Source organism: Theobroma cacao, unplaced genomic scaffold (assembly GCF_000208745.1).
Source record: "Theobroma cacao cultivar B97-61/B2 unplaced genomic scaffold, Criollo_cocoa_genome_V2, whole genome shotgun sequence".
In the NCBI taxonomy this organism is placed as follows: Eukaryota; Viridiplantae; Streptophyta; class Magnoliopsida; order Malvales; family Malvaceae; genus Theobroma; species Theobroma cacao.
Genome location: NW_017234852.1, coordinates 14672 through 24385, shown reverse-complemented (window position 1 = coordinate 24385; position 9714 = coordinate 14672). Strand labels below are relative to the sequence as shown.

Below are 9714 nucleotides of genomic sequence, written 5' to 3'. Positions count from 1 at the left end.
CATGCTTCTCCACATCAAACCGTCACATGTAAAACACGTGGTTATTAGATATATATTTTATTAAACACATAAAAAAAAAATCAAACTCCAAGCATGCAAAAGTTTACATATGTTTCCTCTGGCATATTTTCTTGTTTCCCGTTTCTTTTTCCCCAAAAGGAAATTATTATGCATGCCTATGCAAAACTAGATTGGATCATTTTCCTCTATTTTCTAAAATCCTTCGTCCCATATATCTGCAACAAAAATTGATAGAAAACAAATCATATTATTATCAATATACGAAATGATTGATCTATTCAAACTAACAAATATATAAAATAAATGTAATAAATAATATTATTTATATGTTAATAAACCAGAACCTATGCTGCTCTTAATGTTTATAAACGTGTAAGCTTTATATGTTAACTTTAATCCTTTGTTAAACACTTCGTTGTTTTGTACAAGTGTTAGTCATGCATATTGTATATAAATATTTGTATCTCTCCTCAGCTAATGATGATTGATGTTAACAAAGTTATCTTCTAGTAATGTTTCTTTATCATCTGTTTTGTTATGTCAACTATATCAGCTTCAATGGTTGCAGAAGGGACAGAAAAAAGAGAAACATCATGGAGCAAAACCCAAAGATTAAGAGAAAAGAATGAAGGGATGATCCTGTCTCACTCTTTGTTTGGCAAGAGAGTCAGTAAAGGAATTTCCTAATTGAAGAGTATGAACAATCGACTAAACACCAAGTTGAGGTTTTAAGGACTCGATCTGAAGAATGATGTGCCTCAAACACCCCGAAGCTTCGTTAGGAAAATTGATCCATTTAACAACATTCATAGAATCAGATTCAATAATCAAATCATAAGAATGAACCCAAAAACAAAGAAAAACAAACATCTTGTTTGGAGAAAAGATAGAATGAGGAAAAATAGAGAAACTGATAAATGGTTTGTAAAGAAAGAGATGAGGAGAGGGGAAAGGAGAGAGGAAGAGAAAGAAGAAGTAGTAATGGCAAACAACTTTTTCTGGTCATATACAGATAAGCCTCATGCTTTAAGGAGACGTCAGATCCTCTTTCAGTACCCTCAAATTAAAGAGCTCTTTGGCCTTAATCCCTTGGCTTTTCTTAAGATTAGTGTGGTTGTTTTACTTTAGCTATGGATAGCTATTTCCCTACATGATGCTAGCTGGCTGAAGATATTGGCAACTGACTATACTTTCTTTCCCCAACCATAACCTCTTCTTACCATCCATGAGCTTAGGCACAATCTTGCCCTCTCAACTCTTGTTTGCAACCGTTGGCTTAGGACTTTTGCTAACCTCTCTATTGGTGTGCCCAACTCTGTGACTTTCCAGAACTATCACCTTGAGCATCATCGTTTCCAATGGGTAAATGGCATAGACATGGATGTCCCAAGCTACACCGAAGCCCATCTTATGACTAATGTTTTAACAAAAGCCATATGGGTCATCTTCCAACTCTTTTTCTATGAGCTCCGCCCTCTATTTCTCAAACCAAAACCCCTTGGTTATTAGAAGTTCATCAACTTATTTATTCAGATTGCTCTTTATGCAACCTTAGTTAACTTTTGGGGCTGGAAACCTTTTGCTTGTTTGATACTTTCAACATTTGTTGGGGGTGGAATGCACCCAATGGCCGACCATTTCATCTCTGAGCATTACATATTCGAGCCAAACCAAGAGACATATTCTTACTATGGTCCCCTCACTCTTCTAACATAAAACGTGGGATATAACAACGAGCACCAATCCATGATTTCCTAAGGATCCCTGAGCGTAAGCTGCGTAAGCAGTCATTTTTTATTTTTCATTTCTCATTTCTCGTTTTTATGTTTAGGTTCTTTTTCTATAAAGTGCAAAAAAAGAACATACAAAATAGGAATACAAAAAACAATCCTTTCATTTTTTTTCTTTGTGGAGTTATTAATTACGGAAATAGAAATCTAGTTAAAATAATCCTTCTTTTCTTTGCAATTCTATTTATGATGGCAACAAATTGTTATTTATTCTACTATATTGAGCACTAAATTTAGTTACTCTCATATCTAAAAATTTTTACGCATTTCATTTCCACAAAGATTGACAAAAGTTTCAATTTGAACATATTTTATAGTAAAACCTTAAATTATTTTCATAATTCTAATGTTCAATTCTTTATGAAAAAATTAAAAAATATATATGAAAAATAGATTTATAATATAGAAAAAGTAATAATATTGGATATTGAAAACAGGAAATTAAGAGAATTTTATTTTTAGACATCCTAAAAAGGAAAATTTAATAAAAGGATTTGGATAGAGAGGGTAATTTTTTTTCTTCTTTATAATTATCAATTTGCATTTAACATGAATATGATGAGATAATCTAGGATTCAATTAGTAAAATAATCAATGAATGAAGTATCTACATTTTAAAAAAATAGTAAAACAATCAATAAAAGTTTTTCTCTTTTATGTTTTTTGAACACCCTTATCAATGCATTCTAGGATAGCTTGGCAAATTGCATATCTGGAATGTTGCAGTGTGGCAGAGTCCATATATAAAACTGTTGAGGCAGTGGTGGTGAGATAGAATAAAGAAACGATGCCACCATCAAATTATTACAGCTGCTCAGAAATCATACAATGTATTTGGTTTTGGGATTGTTCCATAAAAAAATCTATCTTGTTTCTTATGGATAAAGCCAGCATAAAGGATCAGCTCCACTCAACATAGTTACTCGTGGTTATTTTTGGATTAAATACGATTGATCTAAGATGATTAATGTGATGAAAATAGTATGGTGACCGAAGATCTTAAATTAGAAGAATTAACTATTAATTGTTTTGCAAGATTCAGTAAGAATAATGAATCAAATCAAGATGCACAAGAAATTAATAAAACTATTGAAACTATCTCAAAAAAAAAAAACAAATTAAAGTTCAGATAACGAACAACATTAACAAATTCTTAAAGATGAACTGCACTAAAAACCCTAATGCTACTCTAATACCATATAAAATTGAGAGAAATAATCAAGCGAAAGAGAGAGAATCCTTGTGAAATTTAGTACTGTATTCATTCTATAAGTAAAATTATTACAAAAGCCTCCCTTTTATACTCTGTTTTATCTCCAAAAGTGGAAACGAAAAGGAGAAAGCAACTAACTTTTCAGCTAGTTCTAAAGTTTAATAGCCAATTGACAAGCTTTATTTCATCACGTGCCACCCGCATGCTTCTCCACATCAAACCGTCACATGTAAAGCACGTGATTATTAAATATATATTTTATTAAACACATAAAAAAATCGAACTCCAAGCATGCAAAAGTTTAGATATGTTCCCTCTGACATATTTTCCTATTTCCCGTTTCTTTTTCCTCGAAATGAAATTATTATGCATGCTTGCATGAAACTAGATTGGATCATTTTCCTCTATTTTCTAAAATCTTTCGTCCCATATATCTGCAACAAAAATTGATAGAAAACAAATTACATTATTATCAATATACGAAATGATTGATCTATTCAAACTAACAAATATATTAAATAAGAGTAATAAATAATATTATTACCTTCCGAGCATCATAAGTGTAGCTTGAGGATTAGTCCCAGGGGAGAAACTGAAGGTAGAACCATCTATAACCCTGAGCCTATCCACACCAAGGACCTTGTAATCTCGATCAACAACCTTTCCAACTTGGCACCCTCCATGATAATGCCAAATGGTCATGACAGTGTCTATGCAGTATTGCTCCAGGGAAACTGTAGAATTAGGATGTCTTGGTCTCAGGTTCACCGGCATGCTCGCCATCATGTTTAGAAGATCTTGTGTTGTTGTGTTGTTGTCACGGAATCTCGAGTATGATTTGGAATCCACAACTTTGATGACGGTTTTCATTCCTTGGACACACTTCCTTAAGTCCTCAGGTGCTTGGAAGTAGTTAAACCTGACTTTAGGGTTGTCACTCACATTTGTGCTTTGAAGCTCAAGATAACCCTTTGAGATTGGACCATTGAACTTCTCGAAAATAAACCCAAGATTTGCTGGTGAATTAGCCATTGCTTCTCCAGTCTGGAAATACAGCCCAACTCAAAAGATAAAATCTCACAAACTCATTTGAGTTGATTTAACTTATCATATCATCAAAAAACTAAATTCACATATTTAATATTGTGTCAATATGTTTCCAATTCTAGAATGAGAGAATGAAGTTTATATAATAAGATAATTACTTATAATTATATAACTCCAAATCACATGTAAAAAGAAAAATAAATAAATAAATAAAATGTCAATGAGAGTATAACAATGGGTAAAAACCTGATTCAAGTTGGCAGGACTCTGAGCAACAGAGAGGGCAGAAAAATCAAATCCACTGCCAAATTCTATATAATTACCCAATTTGGTGATGCCCGCATTTATCACGAGTGAGAGCTCAACAGGCACAGGAGAAGGAATTATAAGACCGTTTAATGGATTGTCAGCCATCCCTTGACCCACAAGGGCGTGGTTTAGCACCACCTTGATACCAAGTGCCTCCAACTGAGGGGCGGGCCCAATACCACTCAACAATAACAATTGTGGACTCCCAATTGCACCTGCTGATGAAATTATCTCACTCATGGATTCATTTTTCAAGAATGCCGTGTGCTTTACTCCTTGTGCATCGTAGAAGATCACCCCCTGAGCTTTTGGCCTCAATCCAACTGCCATAATAGTAAATTTATTGAATGCTTTACGTCAAAAGAGTAATAATTGATGAGGTTATCGATTAGTTTACATATACCTAAAACCCAAAACTTAGAGTCATTTGATTTTTAGAAAAATAAATGCATTACTTAATTACCTGTTGTTGTAAACGTGATCTTCTGCACAACAGCATGCAAGTAAACCTTAATGTTATTTGGATCAGCATACTCAAGCAAATCAGCTGCGGTATGTCTGTTTCCGTTTTCATCGAAAATACTTCCACCAGTTTTAGTCCCAATAATATGATCATACGTAAACCCATTTTATGGCAAACCCCCAGCTTCAAGCAACCCATCTCTCACCGCAGATTGCCACTGCAATAGGACTGGCTTGGATACCAACTTCCTTTCAACCCACTCGTATGAATCATTTGCTAATGCTTCATTCAATCCATTTTGCTTCAAGAAGAATGTTTCCGCACGGGAGTAAAACCCTGCGTTAATCACTGTTCCACCGCCGAGCACTCGTGCTCGGATGTTAACGATTCCATCCTCGGAGATGAACGGTTCAGAGAATGAATCGGGAGAGGTGTCTGTAAGAGTAGACAAAGCGTTCTCTATCCTTATCTTGGTCGTGTTGACATATGGAGACGCCCCTCTTTCCAAGACTAGAACGGTTGCATTTCGAGACAGAGTTGCAGCCAATGGGCAGCCTGCAGTTCCTCCACCAATGATTATGTAGTCGTAGAATGAGACTGTTGGAGCAGAGGTTGCTTCTTGGATAAAGCTATAATTAGGAGCTGCAAATGATATCTTGGGTTAATTACGTATCTTTCATGGCTTTTCTCACAAAGGAAAACAGAAAAAAAAAATCTGCAAATCTATCCGACCGCTGGCCTCTGAATGTGTGTAAATTATCATCAAAAAGACACTTGAATGTTACAATAAAGTCAATTACAGTGATATCCATAAACTTTATATAATATTTTATTTCAATTAACTTTTAAATTTTAAATTTTGTATCTATAACTTATAAAAGGTATTTCAAATTCATCCATTCTAATTGTTGACAAAATTTATCACGTCCACATCGCATAAACATCTACATGTCAAAAATAAGTTGATTCAAAAGCTTGAATGTTCATTTGACAAAAATTAAGTAGATCTATTTGACATTTCGGATTTACATTTTTTACTATATAAACATCTATGTGGCAGTGACACTAGGTGACATATTTCATACATTTATGAAAAATTGTAAATAAAAATAATTAAAATCATGAATAATTGATATATTTCAAATCATAAGATGAGATTTATAAAATAAAAGAGATTATTGGTTATAACATCAAATCATATATGCATGCAAAAGGAAAATAAATATTATATATAAACCTAAATCGAAGTCTTGAAAATGAGATGCCTTGCAAATATTATATCTATAGCTTACAAAAGTCTGCTCGAAAGCAACTGTTGGATAGCTAGATGTAACATTGTAAGTATTAAAATATCTCCCGCAAAATAAATACTAGAATACCTTTCTCTCCGTAGGTGAAGCCATGAAAAGCAAATTCAGCTACAAAAACAAGTAGAAGAAACCTCAATGAGGACCCGCCGTACTTCAAACCCATATTTTTCCTATAACTTACTACTTCGAAAAGCTCTTTAAATTCTATAAAAATCCAAAAACTACGAGGGCTCTTATACGGTATTGGTTGCATTTAAATACTAAAAGCCTACCCTTATTTTTTTGGTATAACAGCTTTTCTCCACTTTGTCCTTATTCAATATATCAATCATTTTGCTGATGTGGGTAGGTATGTAAGAGGGTTGGGCTATCCGTCAAACTTTGGTAGGCTCGACTGGATCCTAATCAACTTTGAATATATTCTTTTAGGTCAGAATTCTGGTCAATTATATTTTTATATTATAAATAATATGTATGTAATAAAAAAAAAANAATCTTCAAATTTATCCGACCGCTGGCCTCTGAATGTGTGTAAATTATCATAAAAAAGACACTTGAATGTTACAATAAAGTCAATTACAGTGATATCCATAAACTTTATATAATATTTTATTTCAATTAACTTTTAAATTTTAAATTTTGCATCTATAACTTATAAAAGGTATTTCAAATTCATCCATTCTAATTGTTGACAAAATTTATCACGTCGACATCGTATAAACATCTACATGTCAAAAATAAGTGGATTCAAAAGCTTGAACGTTCATTTGACAAAAATTAAGTAGATCTATTTGACATTTCGGATTTACATTTTTTACTATATAAACATCTATGTGGCAGTGACACTAGGTGACATATTTCATACATTTATGAAAAATTGTAAATAAAAATAATTAAAATCATGAATAATTGATATATTTCAAATTATAAGATGAGATTTATAAAATAAAAGAGATTATTGGTTATAACATCAAATCGTATATGCATGCAAAAGGAAAACAAATATTATATATAAACCTAAATCGAAGTCTTGAAAATGAGATGCCTTGCAAATATTATATCTATAGCTTACAAAAGTCTGCTCGAAAGCAACTGTTGGATAGCTAGATGTAACATTGTAAGTATTAAAATATCTCCCGCAAAATAAAAACTAGAAACCTTTCTCTCCGTAGGTGAAGCCATGAAAAGCAAATTCAGCTACAAAAACAAGTAGAAGAAACCTCAATGAGGACCCGCCGTACTTCAAACCCATATTTTTCCTATAACTTACTACTTCGAAAAGCTCTTTAAATTCTATAAAAATCCAAAAACTACGAGGGCTCTTATACGGTATTGGTTGCATTTAAATACTAAAAGCCTACCCTTATTTTTTTGGTATAACAGCTTTTCTCCACTTTGTCCTTATTCAATATATCAATCATTTTGCTGATGTGTGTAGGTATGTAAGAGGGTTGGGCCATCCGTCAAACTTTGGTAGGCTCGACTGGATCCTAATCAACTTTGAATATATTCATTTAGGTCAGAATTCTGGTCAATCATATTTTTATTATAAATAATATGTATTGTAATAAAAAAAAATTCTTGAATCATATAAAAAATAATCAATTTAGTCGTTATACTTCTATTGCATTTAATTAAATTTTTATAGTTTTATTTTGGGACAAATAAGTCTTTTTCATTAATTGTTGATGAACTATCAATAGACAAAGTTAAGTTGTCAATTTAATGCCACATGACAGATTATAAAATAAAAACAGATCAGGAAAATTTTGGAGTGGTATTTTCTCACATGGCCTAAGGAATTTGCTGGCAAATTAATTTTATTCCTATTAGAGACTAGTTTGGCATCATAATGTTATTATACTTTGTCACCTAAACCAAAAGGAAAGTCTATGTCCAGCAAACTAGTTTGCAAGGTGAAATCATTAGTTTAACTATTTTTCATTTACCTTTAGTTGAAGCCGAGTGTAAAAGGGATAATAATAAGAAGGCAAATTGCAAATTCATGCATCTAAGGCTTAAAAGCCATGATCTAAGGCTAGCTGCATATTCAGCTATAAATTTTAATTGTTTTTCTCATGCAAATTATTACCAGTAAGAGATAGCAAGCTGAGCATGAAACTGGCTTAGTCTGAAAAGTCAACAAGTATAAGCGAAGAAAAATGCTGGTAAAACGTTTTTCCCCTTTTGTAATATATTGATCATATGCATAAATTTTTGTTCTGATTTCGTAGAAATCTGTTCACAATTTGCATTAGTGTCAAAGTTTTGTATGTTGTTTGATTTGATTAATATAGGATAATAAAACGTAATGAACTTTTATTTTCTCCAACATAAAGTCCTGCACTTTTATTTTGTGACATATAAGTTTTTGGACAATCGTAATTTTGTTTACGTCGGCCTCAATCAGAATTTTATCTTCTTGGATGGTTTAGGATTTTTGTTAATGTGAGAGGCTTGATAAACCCGAAAGCTTTCTTGTTCAATCTTATTGTTTAGTAATAAAATTTAAGTGATTTTAATTTTTTTTTTGGTTTTAAAAATATGAACCAATGACTTTAAAACATGTAGATCGGGAGAAGAAAAAATACCAAGTCAACAACAAAAAATCCAATCAGCAACATCTTTGATCACATGATCTGTCACATGGCAATATCATCTTTCAAAATGGCATGTCTACATGCCACAACATTGACACGTGATATTAAACTGACAATTGTAATTTTGTCTGACTGCATTTATTCAACGTAATAACTCTGTGTATTTGATTCGTGCTTGTGAAGGTATGGACGCTGTTGATGATTTAGGTTGGTGGCATAAGCCACCATGCCTCTCTGAAAAGAACTCCCCTTCACCAATATCATCTTCATGTTTCATGGGAGTCACCTCTTTTAGGGGAATTCAAATTTAATGTTGATGGCTCGGCTTGAGGCAAACTAGGCCTAACAGGGTATGGAGGAGTCCTCCGTGATTCACAACGTTTTATGCCTCCTCATATGTTGGATCTCCCTTAATTTTTGAATCCGACTCGATGATAGCACTCACTTGGATTGAAACACTTTGACCAAAGGCTATGGAACAAGTGGCATTTATTCAATAAAATCGACGCGCTATGTTTCTCCCTTGTTATGGTTTCCTTCCAGCATGTGTATAGGGAGGGTAATTCGTTTACTGACTCTCTTGCAAGCTATGGAGTTTATTGATCATCGCACTTCTTGGTTTGGTGGCTAATGTGGTGTTGAGTTTTGTTTTCTCTTCATGTGCTTAGTATTATGTTTTGTTCTGTTTTTCTTTTATGTCAACGGCGATATGTTGAAGTTTTTCCTAGTTTTACTGCAAACTGCAAGTTTTGTTGGCAATTTTGATTTTTCTAATGTGAGCCGCTGTTTGCCCACAACTTATGACTAGACTCACTGTATGGTGCTTCAGTGATTTAATACAAATCTTTTTTGGCTGAGAAAAAAAAATGACTTTTTTGAGTTAATAAAAATATATGAACTTAATTGACATAATAAAAATATAAACGTCAAATTGAATTTTTCTTATATAGTTTAGACACCT

General features: G+C 32.8%; 1 pseudogene; it reads right to left on the bottom strand.

The window, feature by feature from the left end:
- Window positions 1-31: 31 nt before the first annotated feature.
- LOC108663949 lies at window positions 32-6316 on the bottom strand (annotated as a pseudogene).
- Window positions 6317-9714: the final 3398 nt, after the last annotated feature.